Consider the following 16,402-nt stretch of genomic DNA (forward strand, 5'->3'; position numbering starts at 1 on the left):
GAAAGACTTATTAGGAGATTCTCGTCTGTGTGTGTGTGTGTGTGTGTGTGTGTGTGTGTGAGATGAACTCCTAGAAAGACTTAATATTAGGAGATTCTCGTGTGTGTGTGTGTGTGTGTGTGTGTGTGTGTGTGTGTGTGAGAGAGAGAGAGATGAACTTCTAGAAAGACTTAATATTAGGAGATTCTCGTGTGTGTGTGTGTGTGTGTGTGTGTGTGTGTGTGTGTGTGTGTGTTGAACTCCTAGAAAGACTTAATATTAGGAGATTCTCGTGTGTGTGTGTGTGTGTGTGTGTGTGTGTGTGTGTGTGAGATGAACTCCTAGAAAGACTTAATATTAGGAGATTCTCATGTCTGTGTGTGTGTGATGAACTCCTAGAAAGACTTAATATTAGGAGATTCTCGTGTGTGTGTGTGTGTGTGTGTGTGTGTGTGTGTGTGTGTGTGTGTGTGTGAGATGAACTCCTAGAAAGACTTAATATTAGGAGATTCTCGTGTGTGTGTGTGTGTGTGTGTGTGTGTGTGTGTGAGAGAGAGAGAGAGAGAGATGAACTTCTAGAAAGACTTAATATTAGGAGATTCTCGTGTGTGTGTGTGTGTGTGTGTGTGTGTGTGTGTGTGTGTGTGTGTGTGTTGAACTCCTAGAAAGACTTAATATTAGGAGATTCTCGTGTGTGTGTGTGTGTGTGTGTGTGTGTGTGTGTGTGTGTGTGTGTGTGTGAGATGAACTCCTAGAAAGACTTAATATTAGGAGATTCTCATGTCTGTGTGTGTGTGATGAACTCCTAGAAAGACTTAATATTAGGAGATTCTCATGTGTGTGTGTGTGTGTGTGTGTGTGTGTGTGTGTGTGTGTGTTCGTTCTTTTTCTCTCTCTCTCTCTCTCTCTAAATTTAAAGTCACCCTCGGAGGTTTTTCCTAACTTCACCCGCTCAGCCAAACCGGAGGGAAATTGGCTCCCCGAATCGCCCGTTTTATTCTGATCTGCCTTCCGCCGCGGCCTTTCCTCCGAAACGCCCCGCTGGCCCGCAAGGCACCCGCCGCTCCGGCCAGTTTCGGATCTCGGGGCCGAGTAGCCCTTCCTCCCCCTCCCCCCCCCACAGCGCCCCCCCCCGGACTCCGAGCCACGCGGGGCGAGGGCTACAGGCTGCCCGGGGGGGGGGGAAAGGGGGGTTTCAACGCCTCCCCCTCCCCCACAAGAGACCCCCCCTTTTTCGGACGGGACCCCGGAGCTGGTCCCGATTCCGGGCGCCCCTCCCCACCGCCCTCCCCCTCCTCCTCCTGCCGGGCGGGGGAAGAGAAGCGGCCGGGTTATTTTTAGACCTTCCCATCATCTGGCAACAAGGTGGCGGTTGACCCGTCTCTAAAGAAACAAACAAACCCGAAAAGGGTCCGGATTCCGACGTGCAGCCTAGCCCGGCTCAAGGGGCAGGCGAGGACGCGGTTAGCTCACACACGTGTGTGTGTGTGTGTGTGTGTGTGTGTGTGTGTGTGTGTGTGTGCGTGAAGAAGAGAGGAAAAGGGGTGTCTCCCCCCTCCGCCGGGCGAGCCAGCCCTCCGCCGACCCCCGAGTTGCCCCCCTCCGGCTGACCCTCCGCATAAGGGGATTTACACCCATCCTCACGTTGCAAAGAGGGGGGTCAGTTCTCCAGACACGCTCGCGCACGCACCAACCAGCAAAGCGTGTGAACAGCCGGGCAAGGTTCCCCCTTAAAGACCCTTTGGCTTTACCTTAAGGGGTCGCCGTCCTCCAAACGCCGTAGAGGCCATCCATCCGTGCCCCGGGCGCTCTTGCCTGCCTGGCTGCCCGCCTCCCTGGCGCGGCGCGGTTGGCCCCGTCCTCTTCCTCTTCCTCACCAGGCGCCCCGTGCCAACGCTGGGGTAGGGTGTGTGGGGGGGGTGGGAGGCTCCGGAAAAGGTCGCTGCTGTGGCCTGCTTCGCTCTTGCGTCCTCTGCCCGCTTCCAGGCTGCCCCGCAAAATACGGCGAAGAAGCCCGGAGAATCCTTCGGGAGTCACACACACACACCCCTCTCCACGGGCTGGGGGGGGGGTCTCCCGCCGCTTCTTCTCCCGGGGTGGGTGGGCTTGGCTCTCCGACCGCGTCCGCCGAGCAGGAGCGTCCTCCTCCGGGAGGACAATCCCCGTCGCTTCTTCTCTTTTCTTCTCCCCGTTCCCACGACCCTCCAGGCAAGCCAAGGAAAGCGAAAGTCTCGCCCAAGGGCCGCTCCGTCCGTCTCCAGGAGGCTTCCGAAGTCAACTCGTATTCGCACCCCGCAAATCTATCTATCTATCTATCTATCTATCTATCTATCTATCTATCTATCTATCTATCTATCTATCTATCTATCTATCTATCTATCTATCTATCAATAAAATAAAATCCCAGCGCCGGCTTCTTCCTGCTCCGCTCGGCGCGAGAAGGTCCCGGCTTCAGCCTCCCGGGTTTTCTTTGAACGTGAGAAGCCGCTGCGATTTTTTTTCCCCTTTCCTTTCCTCTCCTTTTTTTTTGCGCCCCCCCCCCCTGCTTTTCTTTTTTTTTTAAAGCAGCGCGATCCGGATTTGTTTTCGCCCTCGCTTCGGGGCGACACCCCCCCCCAAAAAAAACACACACCTCCCCACCCCCACCCCAGCCGCCGCCGCCGCTTTCTCTGGACTTGTTTGTCTGAACGCAAGTCAAAACTTTCCCTTTTCAGCCCCCCCTTCACCCACCCCCCCAGCCAAACACCGAAACCTGCCTGACACCCCACCCCCACCCCACCCCCTCCGCACACAGAACACCAGCCCTGCTGGGGAGTCGGACCGAGGAGGGGGGTCTAAAAAAAAGGGGGGTGGGTGGGGGGAATTTATAGCGTGGGGGTCGCCCCCCCCACCCCTCCATCCCGTCCACCCTCCCACCCTTCCACCCCCTCCACCCCCTCACCCCTCTACCCCTCCAACTCCCCCATCCCCCATCCCCCACCCCCCTACCCCTCCACCCCCTCACCCCTCCAACCCCTCCACCCCTCCACCCTCCCCACCCCCCACTCCTCCACCCCCCCTACCCCTCCAACCCCCCCACCCTCCCACCCTTCCACCCCCTCCACCCCCTCCACCTCCCCCCACCCCTCCAACCCCCCATCCCCCATCCCCCCACTCCTCCACCCCCCATCCCCCCACCCCTCCACCCCCCCTACCCCTCCAACCCCCCCACCCCTCCACCCTCCCCACCCCCCACTCCTCCACCCCCCCTACCCCTCCAACCCCCCCACCCTCCCACCCTTCCACCACCTCCACCCCGTCCACCTCCCCCCACCCCTCCAACCCCCCATCCCCCATCCCCCCACTCCTCCACCCCCCATCCCCCCACCCCTCCACCCCCCCTACCCCTCCAACCCCCCCACCCCTCCACCCTCCCCACCCCCCACTCCTCCACCCCCCATCCCCCCACCCCTCCACCCCCCTACCCCTCCAACCCCCCACCCCTCCACCCTCCCCACCCCCCACTCCTCCACCCCCCATCCCCCCACCCCTCCACCCCCCTACCCCTCCAACCCCCCCACCCTCCCACCCTTCCACCCCCTCCACCTCCCCCCACCCCTCCAACCCCCCATCCCCCCACCCCTCCACCCCCCATCCCCCCACCCCTCCACCCCCCATCCCCCCGCCCCTCCACCCCCCATCCCCCCACCCCTCCACCCCCCATCCCCCCACCCCTCCACCCTCCACCCCCCCTACCCCTCCAAACTCCCCCCCCCGGCCCGTGGAATTAGCCCCGGCTGGCCGGATTGCTATTATGTCACCGAAACGCAAATGAGTTCTGAGAATTCCGCGGAGGGAGGGGGGGAGTTTTTTTTTTTTTTTTTTTAAAGGAAGGAGGAGGGGAGGAGGGAATGGAACTCTGCAACATTGTATTCAGGCCGAGCCCTGACGTCACGGGCAAGGGGAAAGCGGCACGTGACCTCGGCGGAGAGGAACGTACCACCGTCGGCGGGGGGGGTGTCCCGTCCTCTTTGCTCCTTCTCGAGACCCTGGGATCCGACGCCGGGGGGTCTTTTTTTTCCCCCGTTCGGCTTGAACGGGCAAAGTCTTTCCCCGGAGCTCGGCCATCGTCTCCCGGGCGGGTTTTCGAACGAGCCGGCGAAGGTTTTTGGGGGAAGGCGGGCCGCCACCCCCGCGCCCTCCCCCGGCTCGCTCGGCGTGGTAGAGCCCCCAGCTCAAATTCCGAGAATTGAAGCGGGGTGGATTCTTAGAACCGGGCTTCTTAGAAGTGGTGATGCAAGGAGTTTCTAGGAAAGCGCGCCGACCCAGGTGATTCGCTCTCGCGCTCCGCTTCGCACTGCGACGGCAGGCCGGCCGACCCACCGACCGACCGAGCAGCCGGGCGCGCTTGCTGCTGCTGCTGCTCCTCCTGCTGCTGCTCCTGCTGGGAGGGGGGGAAGGTGGGGGGGATGCTTGCGCCGCCGCTTAGGATGCGGATGGGGCGCGCGGGCAAAGGAGGAGGAGGAGGAGGAGGAGGAGGAGGAAGCGGGCCGGGGAGGGGGTCCCCGACCCCGAGGGCAGCAGCAGCAGCAGGGCTTGCAAAGGCCCTGCCTTCCTTCCTTCCTTCCCCGGAGCTGCCTTCCGAAGCCCGGGAGAGGTCCTGCTGGCTTGCCCCGTCCGCCTCCCCAGCCCCGTCCGCCCGCCCGCCCGGGGTCGCCTTCCAAGCCGAGCTCATTTCCACCCACCCACCCACTCCCCGCCACCAACCGCCCTTCTCTCCCCTCCTGGAGCAGCCTTAGCCCGGCCACGGCTTCGCCTGCCTTCCGCCTTCCTCCGGCGCGGCAGGTGGAAGGCGGGCGGGAATAGGGGAAGGGAGACCCCACCACCACCCAGCCCGGCCGTGCCTCTCCGGCTCAAGCGGGAGCCCAAGCGGGCAGGCAGGCAGGCAGGGAAGGGAGCCAGAGGCCGGCCGCAGCTGGATCTGACTCCTCCGGCTTTTCTCTTTCGGAGGGATTTTTTTTTTTTTTTTGGACCTGCTCGTCTTGTGTCAATGCCGCCTCGGGTCAATTGCGTCGCGTCATTTCGGCCCGGCCGGGGTAGCTGGAGAAGCCGAAGGCCGGGAAGGCGCGGGGCATCCCAGCCTGGCTGCCCCGGAGCTCCCGGGACGGGCAGTTATTGGGCTGCGGGGTAGGGGGGATCCCAGACCTGAGCGAGGATTTTTATTTTATTTTATTTTTTGGGTGGGGGGAAGAAAGGATTTTGCATGGGGAGGGGATCGAGGGATTGGAAAAAGGTCGCGGCTTGCCCAAAAAAGCTGGCGGGGATCGGCGGCAGAGCATCCCCCCAGCCCGGCCGCGGGCCTCTTCTTTGCAAGCCGGCCAGGCCCGTCCGGGGCCCGAGTCCGGCGGCCTGCGAGCCCGCGGCGGCTCGCCGGCGCCTCTCGCTTGGCCGAGCGGCGTCTTTTCCGGCCGAGCCGCGGCCGCCTTCTCGCCCGGGCACCTGCCCGCGGCCCTGGCTTTGCCCGCCCAGCTTGGCAGAGGCGCCGGGGCGGAGAAGCCGACTCGCCTTGCCTCCTCCGGGCACCCTCCGCGACGGGACTCGCCTGCTCGGTCGGGGCCTCGGCTCGCCTCCTTCGCCGCTGGCCCAGCCGCCAACCGCCCGGAGAAGGATCGCTACGGCCGCGGGGGATTTTTTTTATTATTATTAAATTTATTTTAATTTTAATTTATTATTTTTTTGGGGAGGGCTGGGTGGATTAAATTGTATAAACCGTATAAAAATGTAACCTGGCTGGTTTTATTTATTATTATTATTTTTTTGCAAAGGGTGTACAAGTGCCGCTCCTGCGCGCGTTTCGGAAGGGAAGCAGCGAGCAAGGCGGGCGGGCGAGACGGGCAAGGTTTAGGATGCGCAAAGGGGTAGCGGGTGTTCAACCGCCCTTCCAGTTGTTAGCCAAGGTCCGTAGTTCGTGCGAATCCCCCCGATGCTGGACACGCGTGTCTTTTATGCGTGCTTGTAGATGAGCGGTCGCGTTCCCACGACGCCGGGTTTGAGTCCTTTGCACGGTCCGCGTAAGCCACCCAGCCGAACGGGGTTTTAAAGGCCCCGCTGACGCGGCCAAGGGTAATCCCGGCTGCTGACCCTGGCCCGTCGAGACCCTGAAGTCTGAAAAGAGCCGGTGTAGGAGGGTCGTGTGAACCCAGCCGCTCGGGAGAAGACGGCGTGGTGGTGGTGGTGGTGTTGGGGAGTCCCAGAAGAAGCCCGATCGGCGGGCGGGCCGTTGACCCAAGAAAATGTACACGGAGGGACGATCCGGGCCGAACTTCCCGGGACTCGTGGTTTGCGTTCCCACGTCTCTCCCCGCTGCGAGTCCACATTGAGAAGGAAGAAGCGGCGGAAGAACCGGGGCTTCGAAGCGGACTTTGCAGCGGGCGCCGGGCAGCGTCCCGGAGGAGGAAAGCCTCGCTCTCGCTGCAAGCTCTGGAATCCATCCCGGGTCCCGCTCAAACATGGTTTAACTGGGCCGAACCAGGGTTTGCGCTCGGGGGGCTAGACGCTGAAACGAGGCGTAGGTTTGCGCGACACGCGTCTTTCCGAGGCAGGCCTCCCGAAGCGCTTCGGGTAGCCAAGATGCGCTCGCTGCGCTTCTGGATCTGAACAACTGGGCCGAGTGGCCGCGTTCACACGACCCTCTTAGCCGTAGTGTGTATGTGGGTGGGGGAAAATCCTCGCTCGGCTTCGCGGGTTATCTGAATGCGACCAAAGGGGGGTTGAGAAGGGCTAAGAGTAAGACTCGCGATGGCCTTATTTTTTTTGCAAGCCCTCGTTGTACGGGGGGGGGGGTTTGCACGTTTTTGCTGGAGGGGGCCAAGCGGGTTCCAACCAGGACGGGTTGCTCGCGTCTCCCCCCCCCCCCCGAAATGTGAAGCCAAAAGAGAAACTCCTGACTCGGAAGATGGGGGGGGGGAAATCCCCGGGAAAGCGCGATTTCCCAAGCGGGCGCTGCTCGGCGAACGTGGGAAAGCGGCCTCTTTAGCGATGCACCAAGCCAGCCCGTCCGCATTTGGGGAGGATGCTCTCCGCCCCCGGCTTTGCCCCGTTTGGGCGGCGGGGTGGGGGGGGGCTGAGTCATTCAGACGTTAAAAGGGACAGGAGAGGAATTGGACCGCTTTCTCCGCCGATTGAAAAGTCGCCAGCCCGAATGCTCTACACGTGAAATGTAAGGGGCGCGTGTACGTGTGTGTGTGTGTGTGGGGGGGGGGGTTGCCAGTCTCAGCCACTTGCAAATATTGGGGGGGGGGGGTGGAAAGCGGGAGTTGTGCAAACTCGGAGCTTTACGAGCGGGAGGGCTTTCTGCGCGGAGCCACGATGCCCTCTGGTGGCCGGGTGTGGAAGAGCAGCTCTAGGCCCTCTTTCGGTTTTATGTTGTATTTTATTATTTATTTATTTGATTTATATACCGCCCTTTGAATTGCTCTTGAGACGAAGAGGTGAAATTGGGTGTTTTGGGGTGGGTTTTTTTAAAAAATTTTTTTTTTCCCAGCCCCATTTCCTCCGCCCCCTTCCCATAATCTCCCCACCCCCCACCTCCAGGTGACCCCAGGAAAGGAATGTCAGGTGAGGAGCACGGGCCATTCAAAAATAAATTTTTAAACAAAAACACCAAACAAAGCCCAGAGTTGTATTTATTTATTTATTTTATTTTATTTTTATTAGATTTATATACCGCCCTTTTTCCCCGAAGGACTCAGGGCGGTTTACAGGGTATTGAAAACAACCAGTACAAAAGTTAAAACAAATTTAAAAAGATTAAATCATCCCTAAAATTAAAAACCCCAGTTAAAAATTCTCAGCCCCGGGCCTTTAATTGCAAGATGTTGCCACATTTATTCGATATAAACATGTATTACATTTACTTGCCTGCCGCCTATCTAACTATCCCGAGAGATAATGGACCGTCGTGCTGGTTTTGTCCTCTTCCCAATCTCTTCTTGATAGGTTTCTCTGGGCTCTGCCCCCCCACCCTTCAAAATACAGGGATTCCTCTACTTACAACCTGGACTTTTTTTGTCATAAGTCATGACGGTCGTAAGTCGAGACCCACCTGATTTTATGCTTCTTATTCTGACACTTGTAAAGCAACTCGGTGTAATCCTTGCGGCAGGTTTTTTTTTTTTTTTTTGCTGGAAATGACCGGAAACTTGCAAAAAAAAATCCACCATAAATCGTGGACTCCTAAACGCAGAACCCTGCAACCGGTCGTGTGTGTCTGCACGCGTGTGTATGTGTATGTGTGTTGTGTGTGTATAATATATATGCACATATATGTATATGTGTGTGTGTGTGTATAATATATATGCACATATATGTATATGTGTGTGTGTGTGTATATATATATATATATATATATATATATATATATATATATATATATGTATGCATGTATGTATGTATATGTATGTATATATATATATATATATATTATATATATATATATATATATATATATATATATATATATAATGTAAATTTTAGATTGCTAACAAAGAATTAAAGGGAATTAAAGGGAATTATATATTATATATATATAATATTATATATATAGATATAGAGATAGAGATAGATATATAGAGATATATAGATATTACACACACACACACACACACACACACACACACACATATATATATACACGACCGGTTGCAGGGTTCTTGTGCAGCCATCACAACTCTGCATCTGGGTGTTTTTTTTCTGTTCTAACTTTGCTAAGCAGCCGGATTGTTAAGTGAGGTGCTTGTAAACTCTTTGTTGGCTAGGGAAACCGAGGCTGCAAAGGAGAGACTGAAGTATTGGCTTGCATTTTTAGTGCCGGTTTATTCAAAGGACAACAAACCAGGTTTCAAGTTGGTCCGTTGAGAAATGCATGTGAGGTCTTTAAAAAAAAAAATCCCCAAAATTCAGAATTTGCTACATGCACCGTATTGGGGAGAAAGTCTCACTTTCGTTTAGTTCAGGATCGGCTGTTCTTTTCGTGTTTCCTCTCTCCATCTCTCTCTCTCTTTTCTCTTTCTCTGTCTGTCTCTTTCTCTCGTTCTCTGTTTTCTCTCTCGTCTCTGTTTCTCTCTCTTGTTCTCTTTTTCTCGTTCTGTTTCTTTCTCATTCTGTTTTTCTCTCATTTTTTCATTCTGTTTTTCTCTCGTTCTCTCTTTTTCTGTTTCTCTTCTCTCTTTTTCTGTCTCTCATTCTCTGTCTTTCTCTGTTTCTCTCTCTCTCTCCATCAAATCGAAATTCAGTCCGTGTGTCCTTGTGCCGAGGCTTTTAAATTTTTAATCGCCATTCAGGTTTTCGTAGCCATCCGAAGACAGCCTAAAATGCCGGCAGCCTTGCAACATCCCCAGAGTGGAAATTCATGAAATATTTAATCCGCCCGACAGTGCAAAATTAGGCGAGGGTCATCCTTTTATTTATTTTATCTGTCTCTTCTTTAAAAACATATTTCTTTTTCAGAAATACCGAGTCTTTTTTTTTTAAAAAAGGACAATACACTGGATTATTATTATTATTATTATTATTATTATTATTATTATTATTATTATTATTATTATTATTATTATTATTATTATTATTTCTAAGCAGGGCAGGGCTTAATTGAGCCTTCATCCTTTTCTCCCCCATTGCTTTTTTTCACAAGTTCATAACCAACAGCCCAAGGGAACAACTGGCCGGTTCGTTGACAGGATTCTTTGCAAGTCTAAATCGGAAACGAAGGGTCCCTGCCTGGTTAATTATCGGAATTATCAGGTCCTGCAGGAACGGATGGATCTAAATTAGCTGGCTTACGATGAAGAGAAAAACCACTTATTTAAGGCAGGGAAGGAAGGGGAAAAAAAAAGTTAGGGAACCGATGCTCAAACCAGCAGACGTGCTGCACCTGTAATTCTTCTGTTCATTGATTATTAGATTTGCGGCCCACTGATTTTGGTCTTGCAAACACCCAACAGGGAAAACCAGAAATTCAAAATAACAAAATAAAATCCAGGAATGGGATCTGGTGGCAGTGAGCCATAGGTGTGTAAAGCGAGATGGATATCGGACAGCTAGGAGGACCTTGCTTGCGCAATCACAGTGAGCAAGAGTCAAAGGGTGTGTTCTAACACTGGAGGGTTTTGTCTGAACGGTCTAGGGTCTCCTGCTTGAGCGGGGGGTTGGACTAGATGACCTCCGAGGTCCCTTCCAGCTCTGTTCTTCCTCCCTCCCTCCCTCCCTCCCTCCCTAGAAGAAGGCTTTTAAGAAGAGACAGCCACTTGTCTGAAATGGCACAGGGTCTCCTGCTTGAGCAGCGGGTTGGACTAGATGACCTCCGAGGTCCCTTCCAGCTCTATTCCGGTTGAACCAATTGAACAAAGGGTCTGGCACGTCTGATTCCAGGGGCAAGGCACAATACACAACAGCCGAAGGGGATGAGATTTCTGATTTTAAAGAATTTTATGCAGGGTGTGATTTATCATCTATCTATCTATCTATCTATCTATCTATCTATCTATCTATCTAATGGATAGATAGATAATAGATGAATAGATGGATAATAGCTATCATCTATTATCTATCTATCCATCCCTCTTTCCATCCATCCATCCATCCAATTTCTATAACCATCCATCTCAGATCAATGATGGACAGCTCACTTTTTTTTAAAAAAAAACCATACATTATTTATTCCTAAACTCTTTCTACTTCCAGGATGATAAAATCCAGCCACAGGCAGTCCTCGACGTAACGGCCACAGTTTTGATTGCTAAGCAAGGCAGTCGTTAAATGAGTCACATCCAATTTTAAGACTTTTTTTGGGGGGGTGGGGCACGGTTTTGCAAATCACTGCAGTTGTAAAGCGAATTGTGGGGTCGTTAAACGAATCGGGACGCCCTCATTGGCTTTGCTTGTCGGGAGCCAGCTGGGAAGGTTGCGTATTCTCAATGTATGCCGGATGCCGAGCGCCCAGATTTTGATCACACGACCGTGGGGATGCTGTGACGGTCATAACTGCGAGGACCGGTCCTCAGTCCTTTTCTTTTTTCAGCACCGTCGTAACTTTGAATGCTCGCTGAGTGGATGTCTGTAAACCTTTGTAGTACTCTTTATAGCAGGTGTCTTCAAACTTGGCCCTTTCATGACTTGTGGACTTCAACTCCCAGAATTCCTCAGCTAGCATGCCTGGATCAGGAATTCTGGGAGTTGAAGTCCACGAGTCATAAAAGGGCCAAGTTTGAAGACCCCTACGTTATAGCCCACCAAATTACCACCGAGACTCCATTTTTTTTTTTATGCATTCATTGCCCCCAAAAAATTTTCCTTTGGTTTTGGGGACTTTTGGGGTTCAGTTGTTGCCGGGCAGAATTGTGGCAGGGGTGGGTGGGTGAGAAACGAGGTGCTTTGATTAATCATTCTGAGCTGCGAAGCTTTTGTTTTTGTTTTTTCTAGAAATTGTGTGTTGTAGCTTTTCCTCCAGAACAGTGTTCCCATCCCTCAGCCACTTTTAAGGTGGCTGGACTTCAACTCCCAGAATTCCATGGCTGGGGAATTCTGGGAGTTGGAGTCCGCAAGTCATGAAGGGGCCGTAGTTCCCCCACGCTGGCTGAGGAACTCTGGGAGTTGAAGTCCACAAGTCATGAAGGGGCCATAGTTCCCCCATGCTGGCTGAGGAATTCTGGGAGTTGGAGTCCGCAAGTCATCAAAGGGCCACGTTTGAAGACCCCTGTGCTATAAAGCTTTGTGAACCAACTCTGGAATGGATCCCTCCTGGCTGCGTTCACACAACCCGTTCAACCAGGTGAATGAAGGAACCAGCAGCTGCGCTGATTCCTTACACAGCCTGATTAACATCAATAGCGGTTAATTTTTTTGAGACGCAGCCTCAACAACTATTTGTGGCTCAGGGTCCAGGTTTAGAAATGAGTGAAGGCAGCAGGCAGGATCTGAAATGTTTTTGAGCAAATTGTGGGTCTAGGCTGAGTTGTGGCTGATGGGGGAAGAGTCTGGACACACAACGTTGCAAACCTTCTTTTTGAGGGGGAGGTTTCCTGAGCAAAAAGGGGCTGGTTGTTAGTCCTTTGCCTTGGCGTCTCTTGTGTTATTTTGAGATGCATTTAGTGACAATCGCCGGAGAGCATCAGCTGCACTTGGCTGTCCACGTGCATGGATGACTGCAATGCGGTAATGTGGGGCTGCCCTTGGAGACTGTTCGGAAGGTGACCTGGGTCTGGAATGTGGTGTCCCAGATGTCAGGGACAGGCTAAGTCGTTCCTCGGGGTGGGACACATTTGCTCCAGGAGTTGCATGGGGGACTAGCTGGGAGCTGAAGCCCACCTATGCTGACTAGGGAATTCTGGGAGTTGAAATTATTCTCGCTGGCTGGGAAATTCTGGACCTTGAAGTCCATTCATCCCTGCTGTGGGATTCTGGGAGTTGAAGTCCAATCGTATTTGCTGTGAGTTTTGGGGGAGTTGAAGTCTATTCTTGCTGGCTGAGGAATTCTGGGAGTTGAAGTCTATTCTTCCTGTCTGGAGGATTCTGAGAGTTGGGGCCTACTCAGGCTTGCTGAGGAATTCTGGGAGTTGAAGTCTATTCTTCCTGGCTGGAGGATTCTGGGAGTTGGGGCCTACTCAGGCTTGCTCAGGAATTCTGGAAGTTGGGGCCTACTCAGGCTTGCTCAGGAATTCTGGAAGTTGAGGCCTACTCAGGCTTGCTCAGGAATTCTGGGAGTTGGTCTATTCTTCCTGGCTGGAGGATTCTGGGAGTTGAGGCCTACTCACGCCAGCTGGGGAATTCTAGGAGTTGAAGTCCACTCATGCTGGCTGGGGAATTTTGGAAGTTGAGGACTGCTCAGGCTCGCTGAGGAATTCTGGGAGTTGAAATCTATTCTTGCTGGCTGGAGAATTCTGGGAGTTGAAGTCCTCTCATGCTGGTTGGGAATTCTGGGAGATGAAGTCTATTCCTCCTGGCTGGAAGACTCTCTTGAAATTGAAGTCCACTCATGCTGGCTGGGGAATTCTGGGAGTTGAAGTCCACCCATCTTAAAATTGCTGAGCTTGAGAAACATGGGCCTACAGGAAAGTTTTCTCTGCCCCTTAATATTTCAAAAGCGAACCCCCCTCCCTCCATCTCCTCCCCTCTCTCTTCTTTTAGCCCCCCCAGACAGAAGGAATCTGCTAAGCACCTTTTAAGGCCCACAGAGTTTATTGCAGAGCAGGCATCATAGTGAGCTGCAGTGGAAATAATAATAACAGCAACCAATTATTATTATGTTTCTAATAATGATGATGATGATGATGATGATGATGATGATGTCCGACAAGTCGTGGGAACATAGGGTGGAAAAAGTTGTCAAGAATGAGAGGGTGAAGATCTTGTGGGACTTCCGAATACAGACAGATCGCCATTTGGATCACAACACGCCAGATATCGCAGTTGTAGAGAACCGAAGCGTACAGTTGATTGATATCGCTGTACCAGGAGATGCCAGAGTCGAAGAAAAAGAACTGGGGAAAATTACGAAATACCGCCACCTGGCCATCGAAACTGCGCGATTATGGATGAAATGTGTAACGGTGATCCCCATTGTCATCGGGGCACTGGGAACGATGTCCAAAAACTGCAAAACACATCAAGAAATTGCAGCTTCCTGCAATCACTCCAGCAAAGCTGCAAAAAACTGCGCTACTCGGAACATCTTCCATTTTAAGGAGATACCTGGTTGATACCTAGGACGCTGGCAGCAACCCGTGTCAACCATTAGTGCCAGGCAATTTGAGTGTTCAGTTGACTGAGTTTCACGTTTAATGAATAAAATAATAATAATAATAATAATAATAATAATAATAATAATAATAATAATAATATAGATCAAGAAATTGCAGCTTCCTGCAATCACTCCAGCAAAGCTGCAAAAAACTGCGCTGCTCGGAACATCTTCCATTTTAAGGAGATACCTGGTTGATACCTGGGATGCTGGTAGCCACCCGTGTCAACCGTTAGTGCCAGTCTATCTGAGTGTTCAGTTGACTGAGTTTCATGTTTTATGAATAAAAGCTTTATTATAATAATAATAATAATAGCTGCCACCCAATTGAAATAGGGAGCTGGAGGCAGCAACTAGCTAATTAAAAAGCTAGGGCAGAACAGATCTGCTTAATCTTTGGGTGGGGCATCACCGGGTGATAAACCAAATTGGTAAATTAAAAAACTTCCATGCAAAGACATACTATTTCCATGTTGTTCTGTTTCCATCAAGTCCTCAGATACCGAGTTAAACCCAAGAGAGTCATTATTTTCATTTGGTGGGCACCTGATCACCGTTTCCTTAAGCAGCACAGATAATTTAATTTATAGAGTCATTTATACAGGAGCGCCCTCTTGTGGGTGGAAACATCATTGCAGTCCAGCAAAGAGCACTTCTCACCTTATGGATGAAGTTAAAAAGTTGGGTGGAACAGAACAGAATAGAATATAGAAAAAAAATATAGAAATATAAGTAGAAATTGAAAGAGAATAGAAAAGAATAGAAGCTGAAAGGGACCACAAAGAGGAGGGAGTCAAGCTATTCTCCAAAGCACCCAAAGGCAGGAGAAGAAGCAATGGATGGAAACTCATCAAGGAGAGAAGCAACCTGGAACTAAGGAGAAATTTCCTTGACAGTGGGAAGAATTAACCAGTGGAACTCCTTGCCTCCAGAAGCTGTGAATGCTCCAACACTGGAAGTTTTTAAGAAGATACTGGACAGCCATTTGTCCAAAATGGTATAGGGTTTACTGCCTGAGCAGGGGGTTGGACTAGATGACCTCTAAGGTCCCTTCCAACTTTATTATTATTATTATTATTATTATTATTATTATTATTATTATTATTATTATTATTATTACCTTGGAGGTCTTCTAGTCCAGCCCCCTGCTGAAGCAGGAGAGCCAGTTAATTAATTAACTGAATTAATTGAAGACAAAAAGGACACATTGGTCAATTTAATGGATGAAAGAATATTGAATATTGAGGGGTATGATTTATTTAATTTAATTTTAATTCCATTTATATCCCGCCCTTCTCCGAAGACTCAGGGCGGCTTACAAGCTTAGCAGTAGCCTTCATTCTATGTATATGCCTGCTTATTAGGGCTTTCACACACACCCCCAAGCGGCATTATTACAAAGTCAGCTTAATTGCCCCCCAACAATCTGGGTCCTCCTTATTGTATGGATGGCATGCATATTTATTTTATGACAAAAAGGTGGATAATATTTTTAAGACTCATATCTTAAGGAACGCTTTGTTCCGAGTTTGGAAAAAGTACCGATATATATTAAATAATAAAATACCTATATGGGCAATACCTAGACATGCAATAGGAAATATAAATGTGGAGCAGAAACAAGATGTGATTACTTATCAAGAACTTCTTAGGATGGAAGGGAATATTTTGAAACTGAAAACTTTAAATGTTTTAAAGGAAGAAAAGATAGTACAGACTTGGTTTCAGTTTATACAATTACAAGCCAGATGGATAGAAGATCAGAAAATTGGTATAATAAAAGTTGATGAAAAATTGATAAAGCAAATTACCGTATTTTCCGGCGTATAAGATGACTGGGCGTATAAGACGACCCCCCAACTTTTGAGATAATTTTCATGGGTTAAAAAGTCATCTTATACGCCGGAAAATACGGTAGAGATCAAAGTCAATCGCATATAAAAAGTTTATATAATGCTCTTATAGAGATTGATTCAGAATCGGAGTTCTGTATGATAAAATGGGCTCAGAATATTCAAGAGCCCATAATGATGGATACTTGGGAAAAAGTTTGGGTTAGAAATGTAAAATTTACACAAGCACAAAACTTAAGAGAGAATTTTTACAAGATGTTTTATAGATGGCATTTAGATCCCAAAAAGTTAGCATGTATGTATCCAAATCAACCGCCTAAGTGTTGGAGATGTGGTAGTGAAGAGGCAACTTATTATCATACATGGTGGACGTGTAAAAATGTTAAAGCCTTTTGGATAAAGATAGGGTGGATTTTTCAGAAAGTTTTTAAGAAAAAAATTAAGATTTACTCCGCAGCTATTCTTATTGGGGATTATTTCGGATTGTACTGTTATAGAAACTAAATTAATGTTACACTTAATAACGGCAGCCAGACTGTTGGTGGTGCAACATTGGAAGAAAGAAGATTTACCTACAATAGAACAATGGATACTTAAAAGTAACGGACGTAGCTGAAATGGCAAAAGTTGCAGCATATTTGAAAGAACAGTCACAAGAAAAATATATTTTGGAATGGAAAAGATGGATTGATTATATTCAGAACAAATATGGGACTAAAAAGTTTCAAATAGCATATGAATAATTCTTAACAATTATAGAAGTGTTATAATTACTTTAGTTTTGTTATAAGGGAGT

The 16,402-nt window shown here is 50.2% G+C and overlaps 1 protein-coding gene and 1 long non-coding RNA gene across 7 annotated transcripts in view; one reads left to right on the plus strand and one right to left on the minus strand.

The window, feature by feature from the left end:
- LOC310641209 overlaps positions 1-2,553 on the minus strand; it is a 276,109-nt gene extending 273,556 nt beyond the window's left edge. For all 3 annotated transcript variants that reach the window (XR_014492680.1, XR_014492681.1, XR_014492682.1), the window contains exon 1: positions 1,731-2,553. This is a non-coding gene — a long non-coding RNA (uncharacterized lncRNA). The remainder of the gene's footprint in view (positions 1-1,730) is intronic.
- A 1,629-nt stretch (positions 2,554-4,182) lies between these two features.
- Positions 4,183-16,402, plus strand: part of BCL6 (BCL6 transcription repressor) — a 28,253-nt gene continuing 16,033 nt past the window's right edge. For 3 of the 4 annotated variants that reach the window (XM_083363941.1, XM_083363944.1, XM_083363945.1), the window contains exon 1: positions 4,183-4,287. The gene's annotated coding sequence lies outside the window, so the exon portion shown is untranslated. Of the gene's footprint in view, positions 4,288-7,000; positions 7,178-16,402 lie in introns of those variants that run through there. The other variant, XM_083363943.1, reaches the window with a different exon arrangement.

Source organism: Vipera ursinii (genome assembly GCF_947247035.1).
Source record: "Vipera ursinii genome assembly, chromosome: 5".
Taxonomy (NCBI): domain Eukaryota; kingdom Metazoa; phylum Chordata; class Lepidosauria; order Squamata; family Viperidae; genus Vipera; species Vipera ursinii.